Source organism: Patagioenas fasciata, chromosome 1, assembly GCF_037038585.1.
Source record: "Patagioenas fasciata isolate bPatFas1 chromosome 1, bPatFas1.hap1, whole genome shotgun sequence".
NCBI lineage: Eukaryota > Metazoa > Chordata > Aves > Columbiformes > Columbidae > Patagioenas > Patagioenas fasciata.
In genome coordinates this window covers 181,626,177-181,642,121 of record NC_092520.1, presented here as the reverse complement: position 1 = coordinate 181,642,121, position 15,945 = coordinate 181,626,177, and positions in this window count along the sequence as shown.

The window sequence follows — 15,945 nt, the reverse complement described above, 5'->3', positions numbered from 1 at the left end:
ACACAACTACGTGCAAAGGGATTCCACCTTGACTGACCCCATCAGCACTTGACAAATCACATGAACAGTGTTAAAAAATAACCACATTCTTTCCTGCAATGGCCCTGATTTTGCTAGGACAAGATGATACACTGTGACAAAGCTGAAAACTCCGGGCAATTCCCAGCCTCAGACAGATGATGTACAACATGCACTTGGACCTCGGGTTCTGTTCCTGAGATTACTGCAAAGACTGAGTCCTGCAACACTCTCAGTACTATCAAAGTCTGGCGAGACTCAAGAAAAGGGATTTGTCTGCCTAACATCCCTGATGGGCCCATACTTCCTGGATTATATGCTGCTGACAGTGCCAATCTTCTTTAAAATCCTAGATTTTTATTTCGTATGCTAAATCAACATGTGGAAGAGCTGAATTAAATTTTCTTCATTGTTCTCTAACATCACAGAAATTTTCACCATGCCTTTTATTACCTCCTGGGAAAATGCCTTAATCATTAGGCTGTAGGATAGAATCACAGAATCATAGAATCATTTCAGTTGGAAAAGACCCTCAGGATCATCGAGTCCAACCATAATCTAACCTAACTTTAGCACTAAACTATGTCTCTAAGAACCTCACTTAAACGCTTTTTAAACACTTCCAGGGATGGTGACTCCACCATTTCCCTGGGATAACGATAGGAGAAGGAGCACTACTCTATGTGGTTGAAGACAGTATCCTGCAGAGCTTACTCTGCTTTTGCTATTTTTTAGACATCTTTCTGATTTTTTATCCTACCAATTACCTCATGGTGTTATTCCATTCCATAGTCATGCTTGGGGAGGTCAAAGAGGATTGCTGTCTCCATCCTTTTCCTTACTTGTGTTCAATACAAAATAAGAAACGGCTCTGGCTTCAAGATCACAATAGAAGTAAGCTAGCTAGAAGACAAGAGCTTACAGGAAAAGTGGTAGAAAGTGTGCACTGTGAAATTTGGAAATATTGACAGGCTAATTAGTTATCTTAGATGATTTTATTCTCTTTTAATATAACTTATTTTGATAAAATATTACATGGAATGACAGAGTGCAGAGGGAGGGGAAGAAAAGGAACACAAGTTTGACTACAGTGGAAGGAGAGAACATGTCCCAGTGAAATCTATGGAAGGCTGTCAGGCACTGACAACTTCATCACTAGAGCTGGCAGGGATTTTTCAAGCAGAAACCAATTTAATCAGAAAATGTCAATTTCTTGAACAAGGAATCTTCACTGTGCATGTTTTTCTTTCACACAAGCTCAATGGGCACTAGTCTGAACAGTCTTCTAGTAGGGCTCTTGGCAACCTGGAGACATTTGGCTCCAGAGCAAGGACTAGCAGTTTGTTGGGTCATTTTTTCTGTTGGGTGATACTTCAAATTTCTCAGTGGAGTTTATTTGATTGTTCTCAGCTTTCCTGCTTCACATTGCTGAAAGACAGTGGGAAGGCTATTAACCTTCACACAGTTTTGTACACTGGTGTGTAAAGACAAAAGTCACCAGGGCCCTATCTTGTTAGGACTCCTCTCAAGTGTCACTACTGAAGTTTACATGTCATGACACCACAGCAATGAAATACTTGTGCTAGTTTAATTTCTGGTGTCACTCCAATGAAGCAAAAACCATGACATGCATCATCCCATATCAGATCAAATAAACTCTACGGTTTCCCTTCCTTCTCTCTTCACTGTTTTGCAGACTGCATTTTGCCTGCAAATCCACTGCAGTTTATATATATATGCATGTGCGTGTGCATGTATGTATATGTATATGCTGCCATTTGATCATCATACAAATAGCTTTTCTATTTGAAGACCAGACTAGATTAAATTATGTTCTGTGTCATTTGAATGTTCTACTGAATATTGTGTCTTGCTCTTAAATATAAATTTCCTTTCTTGGGAGAGCCAACCTGTTTGAACCCGAGATTTTCACTCTATACATATTTGCTGGGGAGGGGTTTGTTCTCTGGAAACCTACAATACTGAATACTTCAATGAAAGAATCAACCTCCGTTTTGCCTGGGCTAAAATTTTTCTTCTACCACTAGGGGACAATGTTGCTCTTTGTTTAATAGATTAATTCTGACGGCAGTGGGAAAGCATTCTGCATTGTTCTTAGAAAACTCAAGTATTAAAAATTGTTTCTTTAATACGAAAGAACACTTTTCCTCGGTATCTATAGTACTTTCACAATGCATGCTCTTATTTGAAACAATCAAAATATTTCTATTTTAAAGAAGAACCAAACCCAGGCTTTATTAGTGTGAAACTCACTTTATCAGTGCACTGTTAAATGTGAAATTACAGTAAGTATTCACTCCTATTTTGGCAAAAGGAAACTAGTTTATTTTATTTCTCTGTTTCGTTTGGGTTTTCTGGAGTTTGTTTTTTTTGGTTTGGTTTTTTTTTTTTTAATGATTTTTTCTTTGGGATAGAAAGATGTTTAGTTGAAGAGCTCATTAGTAAAGAAGAATTAAGATCAATTAATAACGCAGTCAGATGTGCACATACACTGCAGGAGTCATTTCTCTCTGTGCCCTGCTCTGAGGCACTAATTTGTTGATGAAGCTCCAATACACATACAGTTACAGAAATGCATAGTTTCTGGTAAGTGAGAGGCAGGATAATTTGAAAAGAATCTGCAATGATTCTGGGAGAAAAAATCTGAGAAACACAGCAGGAATACAGAAAGATTTTGCTTTTACTATTAGTCATTTTTTGCAAATATATATAATTATCAAGGCAAGCAGCTTTAATGCAATGGAGGAAAATATTGTGAAATCTCAACAGATTATATACATCCCACTACGTATGAATTAAAAGCAAATAAAAAACTCAAAACAAATCCAGTCTTTTAATCCTCTTTTTTCTTCCACTATCTTCAATTATCCTTTTACTACTATGTTTCACATAAAATACATCCACAGTTTTCTGTTAGCTCAACAGTGCTGAAAGAGAATGCTTAGTGCAACTGAGTCACATAATACTAATATTTCTCACTGAAAATGTTTTATGTGTTGGAATTACTGGCTATTTCATTATTTCTTATGTCAATAATAATAGTAGAGTATTTTAATCACCATCACCTTTAAAAATGGTAGTTGTCAAATATTCACCTAGTTTCCTTGATTACAGTGTTGTGTACTAGCATTTAGATCTGTATCAAGCCATTAGGGGTACAGATTAGTGTTGTTCTTATTTGAAATGCACCTCATCAGCAGAATCTCCCTGTGTTTTCTCTATGTTTTCCCTCAGGAATGCTGAGCCTTTGAGCAGACATTCTCCACTTAGCTGTAATGCAGAGGATACCTGCACAGGTCTCAGGGGATGCTCAGAATAGACATGGATTGTCTGATACAGAAACTTAGTCTCCTCTTTACATAGGCTCCTAAGCAGCCTGGATCTAAAGGCTACCAGAAATCAGTAGAACTGGGCAAAGTTCTTTAGAAAAAAAATATAAACTTCAAAAATATTAACCAAGTTAAAGGTAACAGAGGTTTCTGTTGGTTTTGATTAAAAGATTTTCTTAAACGAGGATAAGATTTGAATCAAAAGCAGGCAATGAAACGGAGGATAACTATCAACCCAATTGGTAGGTTGTAACACTGGAGACATAAGTACAATGCCCTGAAATAAAAAAAAAAAAAAACCACAGTGATTAAAACCAGGCCATTACATAGTGCTGATTAGTACCTCATATGTGTGTGTTTATCATTTCTCATCAAAGCCTTTGAGAGCACTTTTTTTTTTTTTAGTTGTATTCACTTTAATGTGTGAAAGAAAACACATCATCCTAGTTATAAATGGAGACAATAGAATCAAGATGAAGTAGTTCCTGAAACATGCTTAGAAATTATGCAACAGAGCTTGAAAACAATGTTGAAACCCAAAATAACAACCTGCTTTTGCACCCACAAATCCAGAAGAAAGCATAATTCCATCTTTTGAAAAAGCAGCCTGATGTTAATTGAGACACTGGCAACTTACATTCAGGCATAGAACTCAGTCCTCTGCCTGTATGGATCTACTTGATGCCACTGCCAGTTGAATTGTGCTTCTTTACATCATCTTTCTGCAACACTTTATGAATCTGACTATAAGATTATTAACACAATAACAAAATGGTGTGGTATACCTACCCAGTAATCCAGAATCCCTTCTAGTTGATGAGACTGAAAAGACAGGTGACAGTGCAATTGAGGTGGCTACTTGAAAAGCCTCACAGCTTCCCAGTAGCTGATTTTGCTTTCTGCTTGTAAAATACTGCTTCCAAGGACACCAACATATGGAGATGACCTTTACTTATATTAATAATATAGTATCAATATTATATTATTAATTATTAGTATTATCTATTTAGGGAAAATATTTCATTTCACTTCATCCATGAGGTCCATCTAAAACATCAGACATTCAATAAACAAACAAACCAGAGTATTTTAGGTCCTGTTACTCTAAGTGTCATTTCACCATGCTAATTTTAAGAGTGAATCACAGGCTTTAATTCTCCTCTGTTTAAAATAAAATGTTCCTTGATGATAAACAGGTTAATGTGAGAGAAAAAGGTCTTCTGCATAAACATGAATGTTGTGTGATTGTAAACATCAAGACAGGACATTCATCAAATAATTTGAGGAGGAATAATTTCAATATCTGACCAACACAAAGCAGTGTATTTTAAAACAAGAAGAAGACACCAGTCCTGTGGGCTCTAACCTATGTGGAAGCAACTGATGATTTGGGGCTTAGTCGTGGAAGATGTTCAACACTGTGATTTCAATCACACTATCTGGAAAGCTGTCGTAGAGCACAGAAATCAAGTGTGAGCAGGGGTTCTGGCAGGTGGAATTCATGATGCTACAAACTCAGTGAGAAACCAGGCAACGCTTTGTGTAGCTTTCAGAACAGAAATAAGCTAATATGTCCCTGTGGCTAGCGATAAGGAAGAATGTCAGTATGTGGGGGCACAGTTCAGTCTCATCTATTCAAGTCACACAAGATGCATTCAGATTAGTCTGAAATGCAAGACAAAGAAAATTAGCAAGAAACAAGCTATAAAGGCACAGTCAATTATGCACAGGATATTAGAGTATGAACAATTCTGCCTTATTTGTGATGTCTGCATATAAATGCAAAATTGCAATGTCCCTCTTTAGACTCTAACATCAGTTGAAGTTACATCTATTTCCCTCTTTTGATTTTGTCATCTCTCTTTTTCCAGTTATGAAAACAACAGAGTCGTGTTGTCATTTCCAAAATTAATCATAATTTGACCTCTAACAAGCTCTGCATATGACCTACAAATGTCAATTTAGCACCAGCTTATTCTGACTCCTGCAGAAGGGATATGGAAGAACAAGCACTAGTTGGCCATTGTAACTCATAAATCATCTTTTGGTCAAGATTCTTTCTAGATATTTTCCTAAAAAAGGGCTGCATATTGTGGCCTGCTAGTAAACCAAGTATATGCAGAGGCAAGTAAGCTAGTGGTTGCCAAGTAAAATAAGCAAATGTTAACAAGTTTGCATAAGCAGAGTTTAGTGTTGAAATTTAGAAAGAGTTTCTAAACAAAACACCATCATTTATATGAAAATGTGAATACAAAAGTATCTCTAACAAAATTTGCATGCTGAAAGCAGAAAATTTAGTTTTGCCCGGGGCCCAGATGATGATCTGTAAACCATTCTCTGCTGTTATCTGATTCTGGAGTTGCTTAAATCTACCAGCTGGGTCCTTCTTCTGTTTTAAAAACCAAAAGGCCCTTCAAACTGCTTCTGGAAGTGCCTGAAACCACTGAAATTCTCAGCAGCTCAGGACTTGACTCTTACCTGAGCCTGGTCAAACTAGGGATAAAAGTCAACTTCTCTAACTTTATATGTCTTCAACATACAGGCAACCATATCTAGGCAAAGCAATTGGAAGAATACTTTATAATAGGACAGGTTTTATAATCTCTTCAGAACCAATGGAAAGAAATAGGTATTTCTCCTGCAGGATTCAACTGATCTATTTTCAATGTCTATATCAGAAGATAAATCGCACCCTAGACGGGCCCAAGTGGCCATCTGCACTGTAGACATACAAAATAGATTAGATGAATCCTGCTAAATTAGGTTTTACTGAAATCCCCTAAGGATTTTGATCTGATAAATGACATCTCAATGTGTCTAATATACAGCTAAAGAATCAAGGGTCCTAAAAACATTTTTAGGTGGCTGCTTTTCACATAATAGCCTAATTATTGCATTGTTTATGCAGGGAACTGGAGACCGGCCCTAAACCCACCTCAGCTCTTCATGGTTCAGCCACCTGTGGGTTCCTACAAGAAAGTCTAAACCTTTGTGGTATAAGTAAAGCTGACTGATGGAAAGACTTTCAGTTCCCATTTTCCAGGTAAGTCTCAGTGCAAAAAAAAAGTATGTGAATTTCGTTTAGGCAAAAGGAGCATAAGTCTGTAACCTGTACGAGGGGTAATTTCCATTTTGTGGTACCTTTCATGTTTTTAATAACGTGTCTGGGCCACTTCACATTTATTCTGGATTTTTTGGGGGGAGGTTCCATTTGTGGTTTGTTGTTGTTTTTAGTTTTGTTTTGGTGTGTGTTTGGGGGGGGGGGGAGGTGTGTTTTAGTGTGTGGGTTTTTTTGGTGTTTTTTTTTTTTCTGCCAAGAATGTTTCTGTACTTCAGACTAAAAGAACCATTGCATACAATGTATAAAATTGCCATGGGAGTAATTATCAGATCCCAGGCTCTGGGTATGGGCCAATTTTTTGCTCTATTTCCCGTTTCAGGAAACTTGTGTTCCTTTCCTGACTAAGGGTACCCCTTTCAACTGACAGAGTGTAAAGCTGGACCCCAGCTCCAAGTGCAGACAGCGATGATTACACAAAACTGCCTGGAGACAGGAATTGCATTCCTCTCAGACATGTGCATAATGTACTTGTGTCTTTTAATACTTGTGTCTTGACCCAGTCTTGATCTCAGCTGATTCTTCTTTTTTTGTTTTCAAACAGATATAACATACATGTAACACAGGAACACTTATTAAAACCCTGCCAAGTGTAATTTTCCCTGCAACAGCTGCAGAATCCCATACACTTTACAACAAAAGTCTCACTAAAGACACTTACCTCTGAGCAGCAATACCACAACAGACTTACCTTTCCACCCTAGTGTATATATTGGTATTTCATTTTCTCTCCACAGTTTCACTCAGCACATCTCTAACATGTTTCAAGTGCATGTTAAAATCCAACACTCTCTTACGTCCGTGAGATTTAGATTATCTTTGAACCTACCAGGAGACAAGATCCTCTGGAAAGCTGACCTGAATGTGCCCAGTTTCTGATGCAATGGGTTGAACAGTCTGTCTGTCCCATGTCCCACCTGCTTTTGTGCTCTTGTCACAAGGCTGGAATCTGGCAGAGATAAGATCCATCCTACAAGTTTTCTGGAGCTTCATGTTGTAAGAACAAGTCAGATTTTTTTAAAATCTGTCTCAAGTTGCTACTACAATTGCACTGTATTCCCGGTAACCAGAAAGTGCCTGTGCAACACTTAATAGAAAAAGGGGAGACTTGAGGCTCCCTCCTATTCCAGCGCGTATCACAGACCTGAGTAAGAACAGAGCTAAGCCCACACTCTCACCCTGAACACCACACACTAGAGAGGCCTGGCTCCTCAATTCCTTCTCAGGCATTCATCCTCCTTCACATGGGGCTAACAAAATCAGATACAGTCATTGCAATAAAATCGGATATGTCAGACTTCATGCTATTTTCCCTTCCCCCAGGCTCTGTCTCTTAAGATCTTCCATTTCTTCTCATTTAGGCAGTCTGGTTATATATACTCTGTCAAAATGAAAACCTCACCCACTTTCTTTCTAATGTCACCTGCAGCACTTTTGTCTTCTGAAATGGGCCCAGTCCTTTTTTCTGCAAAATTAGTGTTTCCAGATGTCACAGAAGTCTTCCTGTGAAAGGATTCGCAGTTGTACCAATTCCAGAAAGCCTGATGTAAAAAAAAACCTCAATTCCAGTAAGAGAGGCAACAGAGAAGTGAGTTACAGCAGATCCTAACTCTGTCCCAGCAGGACATCACTTGGCAGCTTTTTACATAAAAGTGAAAATAAAACCAAGGAATAGTTTTTTTCCTGAACTTTCCCTCATCTTGCCATCCAAACCTTTCTTTTCCTCTGCCGTAGGAATTTCAGTAGTGCTGAAATATTAAAATAAAATCAGCCTATTGTGTGAATAATTGTGAAGAGTGTAATCTTCAATTATTCAGGGTTATTAATTCCATTTAATATTTAAATTCAAAACATTTGTTTAAGAAGGATAGAACAAGCACAGTATTTTCCATTTTGTTTGTCTTTCACTTCCTAAAACAATTGCATATACACAAGTCTTAGAATACCAATAAAAGTGATTACATGATTAAAAATGTAGGGGTCAGTTTTATGCTAAGACTTTTGTTAGAAAGAAGCGGTTTTGATGTATGTTAAAATATTAGAATGTTAGAATAACAAAAGTAACAACTGAATCAACACTGACAATAATAAAGGAAATAAACATTTTTTCCGGTGCCAAATGTATTTTGAAATTACTGTGGTTTTGTTTGTTTGTTTATTTGCTTTAAATTCACACCAAAACTATGTTATTTAGAAAATATTTAATTATTAAAATCTAGAGAAAATCTTAGTTTGGGGATGGCGCTATTTTTTATATGGGAAAGGAGAACTAAAAATATGTATTAATGGTATTTTGATCTTTTATTTTGCCCCTATATAAGCCCAAAATGATTTTTTAAAAAACATTCAAGGTTACTTGGTGGAGGTCTGTAATTTCTCTCCCTTTTGTCTTCCTTCCTTCCTTCCTTCCTTCCTTCCTTCCTTCCTTCCTTCCTTCCTTCCTTCCTTCCTTCCTTCTCTCTCTTTCTTTCTGTCTTTCTCTCTTTCTTTCCTTCTTTCCTTCTCTCTTTCTCTTCCTTTGTCTATTTATTATTTATTCAGTATACTATCTTTATTATATTTTTGCCTTAAATAAAAGTGAAAGTAAGAAAGAAGAATCACAAATATTTGTTTACTAGACAAAAAGTAAATATTATTTTAGAGAAAAATTATTTGTTTTCATTCAAAAACATTTAAGATAATATGACCATATGTCAGTGAGCTCCTGTCATAACCATCTTATAATACAGTAACTCCTAATTCAATTCATTGACTACAGCTTTTTAGAGCTCTGTCACAACCCATATTTAAACTTAAAACACTGAAAAACATGCAATATTTAAATATATAATACATTTACTCTCTTCACTGCAATGTAAAGTTGATACAACTTATTGATGAGTATGTTTCTTTAAGGATATGTTAGGTATTTTTACAGTAACCTCATTATTTATTGAATACCGGAGTTAATAACTATGTAAAACCTGCCTGATTTGTTGGCATTAAAGCTAAGGCTACCTCCAGGCACTGCTAACTGATGCATCATCCTTTACTTAATTTCTTTGTTTTGTTTTAATTTGTAAACTGTCTCTGAACTGGAATGAACATTTTTCATGTAGATTTGCTTCGTTGATATTAAAAAAATCTTACTCTCCTGAGTATATGGCTTACTTTATAATAGGTGCAGAGGAACAGAGTTTATTAAATTGCAGTAATGCACTTAGCATGTTTCATAAGCACACAAGAATTCCATTTAAATGAGGTTTTTAATTTTGTGTTTCTCATACCTAAAATGACATTCGTGCTGACTTGCCAGACATAAAATGAAAAGTCAACTTTCTTAATTGTGTCCTTTTATTTCCTTTCAAGGCTTTGCCATCTTAAAGGCTTTGTACAGAACCAAGCCACCATTTAAGTCCATGAACTCTCCTTAAAACTAAACTACCTGATTTCATTAGTAGTTTTTTTAGCTCAATCAATCTGATGTTTTCTCTTTTTTTTCAGCCAAACTACAGATGTTGTCCAGGATTCTTCTTTTACCCTCTACTACTAATTTGCAAATGAGTAGTACAAGCCAGAGGATGGGTCACAGAACGGGGACCCTGAAAGGTGGCCTGGATCTGTCCTGGGTGAAGGTTTAGAGTACATTAAGAGATAGTCACAGTCATATCCATCTTCTCTACGAGGCCTTAAATTTTCTTGCTAAGGGAGGCAGTTGATTTGGGTTAAGCCTGGGTGCACTTGGTCCACAAAAGCAATGTAGATCCCTGGGAGGTATGGACATCCACGGAAATTTCACACTGAGCTCCCATAATCATTATAATGTCCTTAAATGAGCTCTAGGGCTGCTAGAAACTGCACCACTGTCACAAATTTATTACGACAAGCATAGTTTTACAAGGTGAATTACCTTTCTGTCTTTTATGCCCACCTCCTCACTAGGAGAATTAAATCCTTAGAAATGGTCTGGTGTCAGCTAAAGGATAGGTTTTGCTTGGAAAACAAACAAACAAACAAACAAGCCACAAACAAACGAAGAAAAACACCACAAAACTAACCAGAAAAACAAACCCAAACAAACAAAAAGAACCAACCAACCAAAAACCAAAAAACCCCACAAACAAACAACCCCAAACCAAACCAAAACCCAAGCAAACAAACAAAAAACCCCACACTAGCTCCTGAGTGTTTAATTAATTTTGGGTTTGATTTGTGCTCAACATGAACAGTTACATGCAGTTATTTGGTACCTGATAAGAGATATATCTTCTCTGACAAGAGAGTGTCCTGGTTTTGTTAAAAAAAACAAGTTTCTCTTTTAGTGAATTTGCCTGTCAGCTAAAGCCTTCCTATTAGCTGCATTTTGCTGGAGAACCAGATACATGTTTTGGCAAACATAGCAATGGAATGCGAAGTTATTGATAAGCAGGGATGGACATCTCGTGAGAGGGACAACGAGAAACAAGTGACCAAGAAACTGATCAACTGTGTATAACATTCCATTCACGTGAATACTTCATATAAAAGTGGGAGATCACGAGGATCTCGTCCCTTTTCCTTTTCCCTTCTGCTTATGGCCGACATTAGGAGAGGACCTTGCTGGTCGTCCCTGCGAACTGAGGCCTAGTGAGAGACTGAATCCAGCTCTGGTTGGCTGCAGAGTCCAATCCAGGACTTCGGGTGCCAGCTCTGCAGTTGCTGAGACTTTCAAGATTGGTTTTGTATGTTTTGTATTATTTTCTCTATTCTTATTAATAGAATAGTAAATAGTAAATAGTAAATAGTAAATAGTCAAACATTTTTAATTTTTTCCAACTCTCTTCTCTCTATCCTTCTTTTCTTCCCAATCGCCTGTCCTTAGTGGGAAGGGGGGAGAGGGAGGGGCAAAAGGGGGAAGTCGGGGAGGAAAGGAGGTTAACACATCTGCCAGGGTTTTATTGTCACCCCGCGATCTAAACCCTTGACAGAGAGAAATACAGGTTTTGTCCTTTTTTTTTTTTTTTTCTGGTAGAAATTAGTGATGCCTTTTTGGATGCCTATGTTACTGAGTATCTCAATGCCAGAGTTACTAAGTGTCTTCTCCTGTCACAAATTTGCTAAGAGGCTTGACTCAAACTCACCACGCTTATTTGTAACTAGGGTCAGAAGGACAGTGACACGGGAGTGAAAGAACCAGGTTTTCTTTATCAGAAGTCTCATAACATCTTATTAGACATAAAGAGTGATATTGAAGTATTTTCCTAGAAGAAGGTCCTTCTTCTTTGCAGATATAAAGTTTGTTAGTGACCAAATTTTAATCCTGTGCTTTTATTTACTTTCAAGATTTTATTGTGTTAAAGATCTTGTGCGGAAACCTCTATGTCTGTGAACACCGCTGAAAATTAACCTGGTTGTCTAATATTTTGACATGTTTTGTCAAAACCGTAGTATTGTAGCAGTGGTAATGTACTGAGTGAGGCTATAATTTTGAACTGCAGATCAGAGCATTAAAATTCAGTCTCACACAAACACACCAATTAGACAATTTTTATTGTTCATTGATTGTGTAGTAGGGTGTCCAGCTAGTTTAAGAAGGATAATTTCAAAACTGAGAGAAATTACAAATGAAGTTGACTGAGGGAGAGTTAGGAAAAAAAGTAATCAATATCAATCAGTCTGTCTGAAGAATAAATTTTGAGAAGAAAATCTGAAATTATTGAGAGTAACTTTTCAAGGGATGAGGGAAATAAAAGGAGGTGCTTTTAAACAAAATCCAGTGCCATGTGCCAACTACTATATGGAGACAAAAATATTAATGATGGTTTTGTGTGTGTTTGGGAAAAAAAAAAAAAAAAATACTTGTATCCCATGCACATAATGAAGCATTTTTCTCCTGTTTTCTAAGTAAAATGTAGTGTATCTGAAAACTCTGGAAATTTTTTGCTGATGTTCATTTGGTAAGTGTAATAATTCATATAACTGTAGAGTATTTAATGACATAAATCTGAGATATGAAAGTAAATCTGATGTGAGTTTAGAGTAATAAATAGTTAAATAATAAGAATAGTTTCCAGCAGTGTGGTAGTTTTCTAAAGAAAACATATCTTTACAAATATTTCATTTCCTGATAAGGATGCAAGTTTGCTTGCTAAAAGTAACTCCATAACTGTAATAGATTTTGTACGTACTGCCTAAGATTCTGATTAATTACTGCTATATAACATCAATAAAGCATGTGTTAACATTGATTTAAACATGGGGTACTGACATATCTCAGGAAATCCTTCTTAATGAGGAATTGTTGTTGAAAATAGTATATCTAGTGAATATACCACAGAGATCAGCAGTGTGTCTGGCTTTTCCTAATTTTGTCTTGCTATGGCAGTAAATACATAAATCACTGCTGAGGGAAGTGAAGGATCCTTGCATGGATCTCCTGGGCTTTAAATCAGGACTCTGTACTCACAGCTAAACAGGTATATTCTCTATTATCTATTTTCTATTTCTGCAATATCATCTGGATTTTTCATCACCATTAAAGGTGGTTTTTTTGTCAACCATATTGATTACTTGAAAGCATGATCATTATTTGTTCCATATGCTAACTGAATCCCAGCCGTTAAATATTCTTAACTTTTATTAGACCTTCACAGAGATGTACACCAATATTACACTGTATGTTCTATAAACACAAATAACAATTTCTTATATTTAGGTGCATTTATCAGAGCCCAAAGACTTCCATGCATACTGCCTTATATTTCATTACAGATCTGTACTCACGTGCACTGATTTTGATCTTAACAACTTGGAAACAACATACTCTTCACTTTTGACACTATACCATTAAGATCTAAATTTAGTATCCATTAGTTTAACATCACTCATTTTTTTCACTCTGGTTCAATCTCTAAATACATATTAGCATGCCTTTTCTACCTAAACAGCTACGCTCATACTTTTCTTAATAGTTTTAAACAAAAAAAAATATTTAATTGCTTCATGTTGTACTTTATAAATCCACATTCAATTTCCTGAACTGCAAGTAAAGATCAGTGACTAACATTGCAGTATTATAATCTTTAAATAAGGATCATCTTATCATTGAAAAATATGAACTTCAGGTTATGTTTTCCTGTGCATGTAATTTCCATTAAGAAGGGTTATGTGAGCACATCCACAGGAGAATTGATCCACTTTTGTTATTCAAGTCAATCTTCAGCCATTCTCCTGCCTTTATTCCTCCAATATTTCCCATTTCATCTTGGCCTACAAATTAACACTTTCCAGCTAGAGCCTATATAGATCATTTCTGCTGCAGTAAGCAAGTGAAACAGTTAATTAACTGTTACTTTGTTTGGGGTCTTAGGAGTGAGTTAATTAGGTACTCACTAAAGCTTCAAGGAATGGCTGATATATTTTCATTACTCAGACAATTAATGCAAAGGAGTGGTTTCTACCACATTTTACAGGAACAATTTGATATTTGGTTTATTTTCCTTTTGGAAAGTTCCCCTTTTCCTTTAGATGCTACTCAATTCCATGCTGTTGAGTCAGGAAAGATTTGCTCAGTCTAAACCTGACCCTAATCTCTTTGCAACTTACAAGGTTCTGCCTCCTATGGGACATTTGCAACCTTCAGTAGAATTAGAACAACATTTTCCTTTTCAGAGCAAAAATGAGAAACTGAATTTCTCATCATTTCCATGTGGATGTAGATTGTGACAATTAAAATTCCAAATTGAAACTGTTTTATAATGCATCCATACACTGTAAAATAAAATAACATTCAGTCAGGGATGGATTTATGGGAAGAGGGAGTAGAGGAACCTTCCTTTCATCACTGCCACTGTTTAGTGTGAAATGTGCTCCAGTTCACATGAGGGAGAAAGACTATACAACTATCCCCACCCCTGCCTCGTTGGCATACCAGAGTAGAAATACTGGTACAAAAATGATCTTTATTTAAGGCACAGTAACAATTCTGATACATTTGCTTAAAATCTGAAAGTATCATATCAGTTCTGACTTTCTGATTTACTAAAATGTTAAACCTCAGGGAAGAGTAGCACATAACACATATTGTCAATAGATTTGCAGCACTTCCACCTAGCAAGCAGCAGGCAAGAAGATGTATATTCCTTGCATTGCTCTTGTTTTCCTCTATGTTTTCTTACTTCAGTAATCTAAATCTTGTAGGTATAATCCTTGGGGAAATTTGTGGCAACATAATCGATATTATAATTAATAAAAGACAACTTTACAAACAAGTATGAAATTCTAACTGGTGATAAGAACTTTAAAACCAACCTAAGTTGCTGATTTTGTTATAATTTTGGAATAACAGATGGCTTGACAGTGAGACTATGCTGTTAACTCTTACTTTAATTAAGGTTTCCAAATGGGGGACATTCTGACTGCTGGATAGGCTCAGGAAACAAGGAATGCATTGCTTGGCCTGTAAAGGCAATGTGATTTCCGTGCATCTGTAAAAAAAGCCCTGTTAAACTAATTTTAAGACAAGACTGTAAGCCCAAAGCATTAGGTAGAAAGAATGTTTTGTAAAGGGCTGCTGTAAAAGCATGAGACTTAAACTTATTGATTCAATCCTAAAATTGTTATAAAAATCTAATAAGACTGATACTCAGTTTCTCCGGTCAAACACATTGCTTTTCATACTACTTCTGTTGGCACCTAGTTAGAGGCTCGTCCTCTTCCTGTTAATTCAGTAACTACATCTCTGTCCTGAGACCAGTCCTGTATCACAATGAATGGTAGCTAGAGTCCTCAGTACTTTTTTGTGATAGAGGAAATAAGAACTTTGGTGTACGAACAGCAGAAAGCAGCTAGTCCAACACCTAGCTAGACATCTTAGTGACAAGTCAGATTTTAAACCTCTTCAAAAATTATCAAAAAAAAAAAAAAAAAGGGTGGTGAGCAATTGCATTGGGCATCACTTATTTTCTATATATAATTATTGTCATGATGATGATAATGATGATGGTGATTATTATTGTTATCATTAAACTCTCTTCTTTTGCTGTCCTATAAACTGTCTTTATCTCAATCCACAAGGTTTTTTTAATTCTCTCCCTGATCCCACTGGGTGTTTGGGGGAACCAGTAGCTAAGTGGTGGTTGGTTGATATTGGGGTTAAACCATAAAAATGTCATCTTCCAGTAGATGTTATGTATTGTTCTTTTGGTATTTTAAATTATGCAAATCATCTCCAATCAAACGTACACAGATAGTGTGTGTGTATACATAAATACGGTTCTGAATCTGGATTTTCTATGTGGATGGGGAGTAAATAAGGTGTACTTCTGAGTTCAGTTTTTCTCATTTTTTATTAGAAATAAGCTCAATACCACTTTGTTTTCATCTGGGTATGGAGCAGGAAATACTGTAAATGGAAAAGCTTTGTGATAGAGGCAAACATTTTTTGATGAGTTCTCCATATGCTACTTTCATCCCTCCAGATGCCTTTGTCTGTTTGTGCTC